The sequence below is a fragment of the Rattus rattus genome, chromosome 4, assembly GCF_011064425.1.
Source record: "Rattus rattus isolate New Zealand chromosome 4, Rrattus_CSIRO_v1, whole genome shotgun sequence".
Lineage (NCBI taxonomy): Eukaryota > Metazoa > Chordata > Mammalia > Rodentia > Muridae > Rattus > Rattus rattus.
Genome location: NC_046157.1, coordinates 129,878,273 through 129,891,097, shown reverse-complemented (window position 1 = coordinate 129,891,097; position 12,825 = coordinate 129,878,273). Strand labels below are relative to the sequence as shown.

Below are 12,825 nucleotides of genomic sequence, written 5' to 3'. Positions count from 1 at the left end.
GAAAGTCAGGACCAGAATTCAATCAGGGCAAGAACCTGAAGGCAGGACCTGATGCAGAGGCCATGGGGGATGCTGTTTACTGGCTTGTTCATCATGGCTTCTCAACCTGCTTTCTTATAGAACCTAGGGAGGAGCCCACCCATAATGAGCTGGGCCCTCCCCTATCAGCTATTAATTAAGAAAATACAGGTTTGCCTACAGCCTAATCTTATGGAGATATTTTCTCAGTTGAGCCTTCCTCCTCTCTGGTGATCCTAGCTTATGTCAAGCTGACGTAAAATTCGTAGTCAGCACACCTGCGTTGAATCCCATCTGAGTCTCTTAACTGCTCAGCCCTCAGCAAATCAGTTTACTTCTACAAGCTTCGGAGGGTTTTGTTTGTTTGTTTTGGTTTTTTTGTTCTCTTATTTTAGAATGCCAATAATAATATCTGCCTGAAATATTGACAGAAAAACTAAAGAACATTGGTAAAGTAGACATTACATAGTTTGATGCATAACAGACCCTAAATAAACTAACAATTTGAGGCCTTATAACATAGCTGTACATTTTAATCCCAAATGTGCCTAAAACCAACCTTAATGAAGTGTGCTCTGTTTTCCTCTGACTGTCTATTTTCCTCCCCTGCTAAACTAAAACATCATAGAACCAAACCAAACCTATACATACAATAAAAAAGGATTTTCCACGAGAGTATTTCAGAGACTCTTCAGGCATAAATGCACAGTGCAGGTACCATATAGACAGCAATATCGCTTGCACTCTTGCAAGGTCAGTTCAGTTTCCCTTCTGCTTTGTGGCTAGGATCCACCCTGCTGTGACTGCCAGCTAAGCAACAGCTGATTTTTAAAGATGATGCTATGGTAATCGCCCATTAGTAAACAACTCACTTGCCAGTAAATGACTAAATAATTAATCTAAGTAGAAATAATGTATGACCACTTATTTAGCTCGCAGCAATGTTTATAAACAAATGCCAGGTGTCCCATTTTGCCTGGCCAGCAAAGGTTCATGGAACTTTCAGAAAGAGTAGCCCCAACTGAGATTGTACCTGTATTTTGATAAATAGTGTAGTGATTAGAGAATGAGGACTCTCTGTGAAAGGAGTCCTCACCTTTTGTTTTCAGTTATTACTTTATAGTTTGCCTATAAAGACAGATAAGCTAACTGCAGATCCTCACCTCCCTTTCTGCATCTAGAGTTGCAATGCTCTTCCCTGGCCAGAATTAATTATTATTAACTTAGAGACAGGTTCTCATATGTAGCCCAGGCTGGTTTAAAACATACCATCCTCTTGCCTTAGTCTCCCAAGTATTGGAACTATAAATAGTTACCACCACGTTCTGCCTCAGAGTCCTAGCTTTTTAATTCTTCTTGGTTATTATGGTAACAACTGTGTGAGTATTCTGTATGCGTTATACAAGAAAAATCAGAGAAGAAAATTTCCCTGACCTAATCGAAGAAAGTTCTCTTGGCTCACGTTAATCAAAGCACTAAACATACACAACAGAGAAAGAATATTAAAAGCTTCAAGGAGAAAAGACAAACCAGAAGGGCCTGGACAGACGTTCAACAGACAGTAAGAGACCACAACTGCCAGCCAGACTACTATACCCAGGAAAATTTCCAATCACCATAAACAAAGAAAAAAAACAGACATTCTATGATATAAAATCAAACTTAAGCAATATCTCTCTACAAATCCAGCCCTAGAGAGGGCAGAAGGAAATGTCCAACCTAAGGAGATTAATTACATCCAAGAAAACCAGGGAATAAATAAATAATCTCAGACCAGCAAATCAAAAGAAGAGGAATACACACACACACACACACACACACACACACACACACACACACACACACACACACGACCTCCACAACAACAAATAACAGGAATCAACAAATACTGCTCATTGATACCTCTTAATATCAATGGCTCAGTTCCCCCCAAAAAGACACAGATTAACAGAATGGATGTGAAAACGTGATCCAAATTTTTGCTACATCCAAGAGTCACAACTTAACATTCAGGACAGGTATCACCTCAGGGTAAAAGAATGAAAAACAATACTCGAAGCAAGTGGACCTAAGAATCAAACTTGTACAGTCATTTTAATATCTGACAAAGTAGAGTCCCAACCAAAACTAAACAGAAGGGATAGGGAAAGACACTACATACTCAAAGGGAGAATGCAGAGAGAGAACAGTGCAGTTCTTAACATCCATGCACCAAACACAAGGCACCGATTCTTGTCAAAGAAAAGCGACCGCAGCGTAATTTGTGTATTGACCCTCACACACTGGAAGTGGGAAGTTCCAGTAACCAACTCTCACCAACAGACATGTCATCCAGACAGAGAAATGTTGGTGCTAACTTCCATTATAAATCAAATGGACCTGACAGATAGTTTCAGAACATTTCACCCAAACACGAAAGAATATACCAACCCGGCCACAAACCCTTTGATCTGCAAGAAACACCAGGGCAAATGTTGGCACAAAGTACAAAGCTTGTGGGAACAACCGACAGATACCTGATTCCACTCAAGACTCACCCTGTGAGATGAACCCATACCTGGCACTGTTCAGGTGACCAAGAACCTGAGATTAGATAGCTCAGGTACCCAGGAGGGAAAAACTCTCCTTGTAACGTTCTGCTACACCCATGGATCAGTGCCCTGCTCAGCCATCATCCCAGGAGCTTCCTCCTGCCATGGATGGGAACAGAGACCCACAGCCAGAAATAAGCAAAGGGTGAGAGATCTTAGCACACTCGGCACTGAACAGAATGTCTCCCTCAGATCACTCTCCTCAGGGCTCAGGGAACCCTTCAGAAGAGGATGTGAAAGGCGTGTACGAGCCAGAGCGAATGGAGGACACCAAGAAAACCAGGCCCTCTAAATGACATCATCGACACACATATGAACTCCCAGCATGCACAGGGCGGCACAGGGCTCCACCACACGGGGTCCTAGGGCTCAAAGGAGAAGTGAATGCAAACCCCAGCCCCTTACTTAGAAGCAATTGTGATGACGACCACTTGTAAATGAAAATCTAGTTTCCTGCAAGGGAGTCTCACTGAGGACTCTAGTCTTAAGGGTTGGCTGCGTACCCTACAGGAGACGGTCAACAGAAAACTAACTCAATGGCATCTTTGGATGGTGTCTTCCTTGTCTCAAAATGTATCAGGACTTTTCCCTTTTTTTAATGTTACTTTTTATGATTCTATTTTATTATATATTTTCTTCTCTCTTTATCCTACATGACCTTTGCACATATATTATGACTTCCAATGTAGTGTTTTCATGGGATTCCTAAGTACGTGAACCAGGCGGGTCTCTGTACCTACATAGGTTTTGTGCATTTTCTTGGGCTCTTTTCCTTCTGTTTGTTTTTTCCAATGCTAATGAGTTGTTTTTTTTCTTATCTAATTATATGTCATTTTGTTTTATTATTTCTTTAGAAGCCTGCTTGTTTTCAAATGAGAGACAGAAAGGGGCGGATCCAGATGCAGGGGCCGGGGGCGGGGCTGGGGGTAGTAGAAGAATAGACTAGAGGGGCGAAACCGTAATAAGGATATATTATGTGAGAAAAACTATATTTTTAATAAAAGGAAAATAACGATAATAAATATATAGAACTACAAACTGAGAACAACCATTCCTGGCGGTTAGTAGTTTAAAACATGGCTGTTCCCTTTTGGCTCATGTGTTTGTTCACTTGGTCTCCAGATGGTGGCGCTGTGTGGGAAGGTTAAGAAACCTTGAAGGGAGCTTTGCTGGAGAAAGTGGATCAGTTGGGGCAGGCCTCTTGGTTCTCTAGCCCAGCCCCACTTCCTGTTCTCCCGCTCTGCTTCCGGACAGTTTATGGAATGCGGACAGCTTTACCTTCTCCCCACCCTTCACTTCCTTGCCATGGTGGACTGTGTCATTCTGAAACTGTAAGCCAAGGTAAACCCTTTCTCCCTTAAGTTGCTTTGGCTAGAGTATTTTATCACAAGACAAAAAACAAAAACAAACAAAAACAGAAAAGAAGCTGTGATGCTGGAATACAGCAATCCTCACAGTATTCGTGAATATGCGATATCCTTGGGCAATCACCCCAAGAGTCAGCCTGGCAGCCCTAAGGAGTCACTGACAATGACAGAGGGTTGGAATGAGGTTATACCAGAAATGCTTAAGCAGAGTTGGGGAGAGGATGACAGACTTTTCCTAACTACCTGGGGGACCCCAACAGACCACAGCCAAAGAGTGCCAATAGCACCTAGCCTTCTGCCAGTTAATGCTGGTGGACTTCCTTATGCATGTGAGCATCCTATCCACCTTCTGCCAGTTAATGCTGGTGGACTTCCTTATGCATGTGAGCATCCTATCCACCTTCTGCCAGTTAATGCTGGTGGACTTCCTTATGCATGTGAGCATCCTATCCAGAAGATTACGTGCAAAACAAAACTTAGCTAAACAGAAACTTGAAAGCATGTTTATTTTATACATTTCTATCGCTAAACTTCAAAAGTAAAGCATTAGAGGCTAATTTTTCTCAAGGACTCCTGGAAGAGAAAAGCTCTCTAATGTAATAGTCATAGACACCAGGGGGCTGTCTGGTCCATGAGTGAGCTATTGATGCCAAAAGTAACTGATGTAACAGAATAGGCTATCGCTCCTGACAGTCCAGTCTTCAGTACACTGTGGTCCATTAATCAACAAGTATTCACCACCTATTCATGCAGTGTTAGGGAAGATTTTGGAATAAGGAATAAGATAAGGTCAGCAGCAACACTGGTCAGATCATAAAGGAAATACAAGGGCTGGAGAAGTCACTGCAGAAATCCTCCTCCCAAAACAGCTGGTTCTGCAGCAGATCCAGAGCCTGTCAACACAGCACAGGGAAGGTCAGCATTCTGACTTCAGCATCGCCAGCCATGCACAGATCGGGGGCTTCCACCCAAGGTCATGTTTCCTGTGTTTGCTAATGCATCTTGGGTCAGGCCGGGTACCCCTTCTAATCCATTAGTGTGCACTATTGATCCTGTCAAGCCTTCTTCGGTTTCATAAACAATGCCTCTTAACTAAAATGCTTGAGACTTCCTAAGCCGTGGTCTCAATCTCCTCAGGGTTAGTCTGGAGGGTGCACAAAAATGTATTAACAGTATTACTTGTGGGTCCATTTCTCCAGAAGCAGAACCACACAGCAATCTAGGCAAATTGTTCATTTGCGAGGTGTGGGGAATAATAGTAGGAAAGGAAGGAAGGAGGACGTCTGATGGGTCAACTGTCAGCGCAACACCCTGAATTCCATGGAAAAATCTTGAGAAACAGGGCAGAGCACAGCTTCAGAACTATCTCATCCGAGAATGATGGGGCTGATGAATTTACATGCCAACCCTAGAGAGTGGCTGGATGAAGGCGGCTAGGGAACGGGGTGCATGCGTGCCCTAGAACTGACCTTCTGGCTTCAGACAATGCAGCCTTTGAGGGAGAGCCCTGAGGCCGAGATGCAGATGCTAGCAGCTGAGCATCCACAGGAGCAAAGGGGAAAGTCTCAGGGATGAAGCTGGGACGTTGCCCATCGTCTGCCAAATCAGCGTTCAGGTAAATGAGCAATGTTCACGTCTGTCCAACAGAGCACACACTACATTAACTTGATACGAAAGCACTAGGAGATAACAAAAAAAACGTTTCACTGAAAACAAAGACTGGAGATTTTCTTACTGTTTACGGAGACCATTTTCAAGCAGCACAAATGCTCAAAATGTTTATAGCGACCTTATCTGAAAACCCCTGCCTCGCTCCTCATTTTTGCTCATTTATTGGTCTGCAGGAGCTAAAGCGTTGACGCATCATTTGAAGTGTGACCCTTTGCTGGATGGATGTTTCATTCTGTATTGGGGCTTTTGTTTTAGTCAAAATTGTTAGTAGAGATTTCTAAGAGGCTAAAGTCACAACATAAAATCCCTTCCAACCAGAAAGTAATATGCCCAACGTATTGCCAGCAAACTCCTCAAGGGCTTCGGAAAGAAGCCTTAGACCTGGTTCCCTTACTCAAGTCATGTTCCCATGAGGCCCATGTCACAGGAGAGCAGCAAACAAGCCATGGAAAAGCCCGTAAGGGCAACAGGACTGAGAAAAGATCCATCACCTCACTTTCCCTGACTCACTGTCTCTCCACCCTCTGGTTTTGTACTTCCCATTCATTCCGACTATCATACCCCTTAGATGGTGGCAAGAAGTCAACTACCTCAGTACCATCTACCACAAGGCTCTGTTTTAACTTCCTCTAAATTTACCTTGATCATAAGTATTCTCAGTTACCCTAACTTACATCCCCTCTAGAAGATCCGCAGAACTACAGATGCTCTTTGCTGTCCTAAACACTTACCATCTGGCTTTCTTTTTTTTTCTTTTTTTTTTTTCGGAGCTGGGGACCGAACCCAGGGCCTTGTGCTTGCTAGGCAAGCGCTCTACCACTGAGCTAAATCCCCAACCCACCATCTGGCTTTCTTAACAGTACCTGTCATGTGCTGCTGCATAGAAAGGCAATATGCTGAACAAAGACAGAAAGAGTCACAGAAGTCTGAGAGAGCTGATCAGTAACAAGGCCCCTAAGGAGGTGTAAGCCCTGCTTTCAGGAGAGCAGTGAAAGTGCTACCCATGCACCTGGAGCATCCCTGAGCAAAGTAGACAGTACCTGTTGTTACCATCTGACTCATGGAGACGTTTGGGCCTCTTTACCAGCATGGATAAGTATTGCTCAAATTTGATGACGCCAAAGTTCTCACTCACCCTACTAACAGGCGCTCTCTCTCTCTCTCTCTCTCTCTCTCTCTCTCTCTCTCTCTCTCTCTCTCTCTCATGTTGATATTGTAGTTATATGCCATTATGCCCACCCAAGCCTTCCTTTATGAAATCAGGATAACATGTAATTTTCAGACAGTAAAACAGGCAGAAAACTCTCTAGAAAGAAGCTTCACTACGCTGACACACATAACAAGTTAGTGCATCGTAGTGTGGTTTTCACATCACCACAGAAAGTGTGAGCTCTTATTATGTAATCTAATGCTAACTGTTTAAGACAGGGCATTAACTTACATGATTAATTTGCATTATATTCCAAAAGTAAAAAACTATGAACATTTGTGTGTGTGTGTGTGTGTGTGTGTGTGTGTGTGTGTACACATGGTATTTATCATATTAATTTAAAACCGTTTTCAGTGCACATATAAGGACAGGATTCATCATATAAAAAGATTGGTACTTTTTTTCTGAACAGGCATTAAAAACTATCCTTTTTTAAATTTTTATTGGATATTTTATGTATTTACATTTCAAATGGTATCCCCTTTCCCAGTTCCCTCTTCTCCCATTCCCCCTCCCCATGCTTCTATGAGAATGTTCCCCCTCCCACCCACCCACTCCCAACTCACACTCTGTTATTCCCCTACATTGAAGAAACAAGCCTTCACAGGACCAAGGCCTTCTCCTTCTATTGATGCCAGACAATGCCATCCTCTGCTACATATGCGACTGGAACCATGGGTCACTCCATGTGTACTCTTTGGTTGGTAGTTTAGTCCTTGGAAGCTCTGGAGGGTCTGTTTGGTTGATATTGTTCTTCCTATGGGGTTGAAAATCTTTTCAGCTCCTTCAGTCCTTTAACTCCTCCACTGGGGTCTCCGTGCACAATCTAATGGTTAGCTGCAAGCATCTTAATGTATATCACTAAGGCTCTAGCAGAGCCTCTCAGGAGACATCCATATAAGGCTCCTGTCAGCAATCAATTCTTGGCATCAACAATAATGACTGGGTTTTTGGGGTTGCATATGTGATGGATCCCCAGGTGGGGCAGTCTCTGGATGATGTTTCCTTCAGTCTCTGCTCCATCCTTTGTCCCTGTATTTCTTCCCACTAGTACCCCCCCCCAAAAAAGGACTGGCGCATCCTTATTTTGGTCTTCCTTCTTCTTGAGCTTCATGTGGTCTGTGAAATGTATCTTGGGTATTCCAAGCTTTTGGGCTAATATCTACTTATCAGTGAGTGCATACCATGTGTGTCCTTTTGTGACTGGGCTACCTCACTCAGGATGATACTTTCTAGATCCATCAATTTGCCTAAGAATTTCATGAAGTCATTGTTTTTAATAGCTTAGTATTTCGTTCTGTAAATGTACCACATTTTCTGTATCCATTACTCTGTTGAAGGATAACTGGGTTCTTTCCAGCTTCTGGCTATTATGAATAAGGCTACTACGAACAAAGTAGAGCATGTGTCCTTGTTATATGTTGGAGCATGTTTTGGGTATATGCCCAGGATTAGTATAGCCAGGTCCTAAGATAGAACTATGTCTAATATTCTGAGGAACTGCCAAAGAGAGGTGGTTGTACCAGCTTGCAATGGAAGAGTGTTTTCTTTCTCCAAATCCTCGCCAGCATCAGCTGTCAGCTGAATTTTTGATCTTAACCATTCTTGACTGGTGTGAGGTGGAATCTCAGGGTTGTTTTGATTTGCATTAGTTTTTTCCCAATTTTTGGTTGATATTTTGTCCTATTAACAGTGTCTTTTCTGTTACAGAAGTTTGCCATTTTATGAGATCCCATTTTTGACCTTGGAACATAAGCCATTGGTGTTCTGTTCAGGAAATTTTCCCCTGAGCCCATGTGATTCCCCACTTAATTTGAGTGTATCTGGTTTTATGTGGAGGTCTTTGATCCACTTGGACTTGAGCTTTGATGAGAATGGATCAATTTGCAGTCTTCTTCATGGTGAACTCCACTTGAAGCATCAGCATTTGCTGAAAATGCTATCTTTTTTCCAATGAATGGTTTTCGCTCCTTTGTCAAAGATCAAGTGACCATAGGTGTGTGGGTTCATTTCTGGGTCTTCAATTCCATTCCACTGATCTACCTGCCTGTCTCTGCACCAATATCATGCAGTTTTTATCATGATTGCTCTGTAATACAGTTTGAGGTCAGGGATGATGATTCCCCCAGAAGTTCTTTTATTGTTGAGAATAGTTTTCACTATCCTGAGTCTTTTGTTATTACAAATAAATTTGCAAATTGCTCTTTCTAACTCAATGAAGAATTGAGTTGGAATTTTGATAGGGATTTCATTGAATCTGTAGATTGCTTTGGACAAGATGGCCATTTTTACTATATTAATCCTGCCAATCCATGAGCATGGGAGTTCTTTCCATCTTCTGAGGTTTTCTTTGATTTCTTTCCTCAGAGACTTGAAGTTCTTGTCATACAGATCTTTCACTTGCTTGGTTAGAGTCACACTGAGGTATTTTGTTATTTGTGACTATTGTGAAGGGTGTCATTTTCATAATTTCTTTCTCATCCTGTTTATTCTTTGAATAGAGAAAGGTTAATGTTTTGTTTGAGATAATTTTACAACCTGTTTATCAGATTTAGGAATTCTCTGGTGGAATTTTGGAAGTCGCTTAAATATACTATCATATCATGTGCAAATATTGATATTTTGACTTCTTCCTTTCCAATTTATATCCCTTTCATCTCCTTTTGTTGTCCAATTGCTCTGGCTAGGACTTCAAGTATTATATTGAATAGACAGGGAGAGAGTGGGCAGCATTTTAGTGAGCTTTAGTCCCTGATTTTAGTGAGCTTGTTTCAAGTTTCTCTCCATTTAGTTTGATGTTGGCTACTGGTTTGCTGTATATTGCTTTTACCGTGTTTAGGTATGGGCCTTGAATTCCTGATCTTCCAAAGACTTTTAACATAAAGGGGTGTTGAATTTTGTCAAATGCTTTCTCTGTATCTAATGAGATGATCATGTGCTTTTTTTTCTTTGAGTTTGTTTATACATTTCCTGCAGATGGACTACATCGATGGACTTCCATATATTGAACCAATCGTGCATAACTGGGATGAAGCCTACTTGTTCATGATGGATGATCATTTTGATGAATTCTTGGATTCAGTTTGTGAGAATTTTATTGAGTATTTTGGCATTGATATTCATAAGGGAAATTAGTCTGTGTTATTTCTTAATCACAATTATATGCAAAACATATATGAGAACAAAAAGAGAGACTACACAGTCTCACAGATGTATATATGTGTCTGTGTGTGACAATTTCAGGATGAAATTAAAAGAAGCTCATTATATGTTAAATTTTTGAAAATTAAACCTCAAACTAAACACAATTTTATGTTTTGTAATTTGTAAGCATATATACGTGGTAAGGAAAAAGTACTAAAATGCAATGAGCAAGGGATTGCCATAGAAGGATTCTGTAATTGTTTAATCTTTGTTATACTCCAGTATTTCCTGCACTTTCATCAAGAAGTAATGTTTATGTCCAATCTCTAAATAAACAAATAATCTTATTTTGTTTTTAATGGCTGTAAAAGAGGATCAGAACCAAGTGAAATCTCTCTGGTGTTCTGATGATATAACTCTTCTGCCACCTAGAATGAGAATGCACTGTTTCATGTTCTCGACAGCTTCCCTTTCTAGCTTCTCTAGAGGACCTTAGGCCTTCATGCACTCACCTCCCAACAGAGCCCCTAATCAGATGACCACAGCCTTCACTTCCTCTGTGCTCTGTCCTTGGACAAGCCACTTATCCAGTCTAATCGACTACAGCACCTTCAGTTATAAAAGCATGTTTGCTCCTCTCTACCTTGATTGTGCATTACAATGTGTGAGCCGGTTCATAGGATTAGAGGGTTCCTATGCAGTGTGCTCAGAATCCAACTAACTTTAAATACAATGACTTCAAGAGATTAGATGGAAGTGTAATTAGTGTTAAGAGCATTTGATCGACATGAAAAGAAAGTTCTGTGTGTGCTGTGGCCTCTCAGGGGAGATCAGCTTCTGTTAATGCTGCCATGAAGCACATTCTTGGGACTTTTAAAACTACTAGGAACACAAATTCACATTACTGAGTATGAATTTAACACCTCACACTAAATTACATTGAACAACAACAAAAAAATTATCGTTCAAAATAAAAACAACAATATTCTGGGAAATAAGAAACCATGCAAGAGTTACTGTGAGACACTGCCTTCGTCCTTTTGCCCTGTTACCTTTCTAAAACTTTAAATATCACCCAGAAGGACAAAGATAAGGAAAAGGTCATCTCCACGTCATGCACTGAAACCAGCAGTTTCTGCAAGAGAAGACTCTCACAGACCTTCAGTGTTCTTCCAAGCAATCCCATCCTATGGATGTCTGTCAACTACAGCCTTTCTCAGGAACTGATTTTACTTGTGGAGTCTAAGAGGAGGCACAGCAGCAGACACAGTCTGTCATTCAAAAACATTAATTCTTCCTGTTACTAAATACTCTGCCAGGAAATTCTGGTGTAGGGATAGCATTTCCCAAATGTTATCACCTATTTTTGTTCAATTGTTCTCTCTCTCTCTCTCTCTCTCTCTCTCTCTCTCTCTCTCTCTCTCTCTCTCACACACACACACACACACACACACACACACACACACACACACCACCCTCTGTTTGCCTTGTGATGGAACATAGGGCCTCATGTTCACTGCATCTCCAGCCCAAACTGTTGTTTGTTCTCAAAGAAAAATAGTCCATGCCAAAAACTCCACATAACTAATAAGTGGCTCAGTTACCAAAATGCTTTATGGAAGAAAAGTGCCCTGATACTCTCTGGTGTGGGGAATTCAATGTCAGGCTTATAGTTTACAGAACATACATAATGTTTGTACAGAGGTGACTTAAGGTCCTCTTTGTCTAGGTGTCACCCGGACTCACATTGTAATTTCCCTTGTCATGCTCAATAGTGCCCTGTTCAGAGGATTAACTATAGCATCACTATTTAGACCAGAATCCATGACAGTGAAAGGAAATATCAGGACACCAGATTATACATAACTTCTAAACTCCTTGAATTTGTCAAACTGTCAGGAGTTAATTTATCTATAACTTGAGTTTTACACAACAGACAAAACAAATTAGAATGTCCATTCCGGTTTTCAAAGTCATAGATTAACTGTGCCCCAAATTCTACAGAGCATTCTCATATGACAAGCTGTTTACACACTGCTGAATTATACAGCAGTATGCACAGATATTGATAAATTTCCCCACCCCCTTTGTGTGTGTGTGTGTGTGTGTGTGTGTGTGTGTGTGTGTGTGTTTGGTTTTTTGAGGCAGAGTTTTTGTGTGTAGCCCTGACTGTCCTGGAACTCACTCTGTAGACCTTGAAGAACTCACAGAGATCCACCTGCCTCTGTCTCCTGTGTGCTGAGATCAAAGGCGTGTGCCACCACCACCTGGCTGATAGCAGTACCTTTTATCTGACTACTAGTTGTAAGGCTGTCCTTAATAACCAAATGACATTTATATAATAACTAGCTACCTCAACGACTTTTATAACATAATTGACAACATTTCTAGTGGAAAAATACTTTCTTCAAAGTTAGCTCAACATTCTTTTTAACGAATGGCATCAAATCGCTTCGTCATATACAATTTGTACCACCTATAAAGCGGAATTTATATTATCAAATGACTGTGTGAAAGATACATGGCAAATGCCTTCAGAAACGAGAGCACAGATTCTATCCATTCTTACTCATTAGAAGTCTGACAGCAAAATAGGTAGACAGAACCTCAAAATGATTTTCAACAGAAAACCACCTACAATAACCTTTTTTTATAATCATTCCAGGTTCAAGGTTCGTTTATGGGATACTTATTTCATGATAGAAATATGAATGTTGCATTCGTAGCAGACCCTGGCTGGCTCTGGCTTTTGACTGGAGCTTTGCTTTCCTTACATCTGGACTGCACTTGCTCCCCACCTCAAGCTATGTTATCACATGAGACA

General features: G+C 41.2%; 1 protein-coding gene and 1 long non-coding RNA gene across 3 annotated transcripts in view; both read right to left on the bottom strand.

The window, feature by feature from the left end:
- Plcl1 (phospholipase C like 1 (inactive)) overlaps positions 1 to 12,825 on the bottom strand; it is a 333,393-nt gene that overhangs the window by 262,668 nt on the left and 57,900 nt on the right. The window lies entirely within an intron of this gene.
- Positions 6,693 to 11,768, bottom strand: LOC116899396. The gene is made up of 3 exons (XR_004387726.1): positions 11,452 to 11,768; positions 10,554 to 10,556; positions 6,693 to 6,848 (listed from the first exon to the last, which is right to left on the bottom strand). It is a non-coding gene; the product is annotated as an uncharacterized LOC116899396 (long non-coding RNA).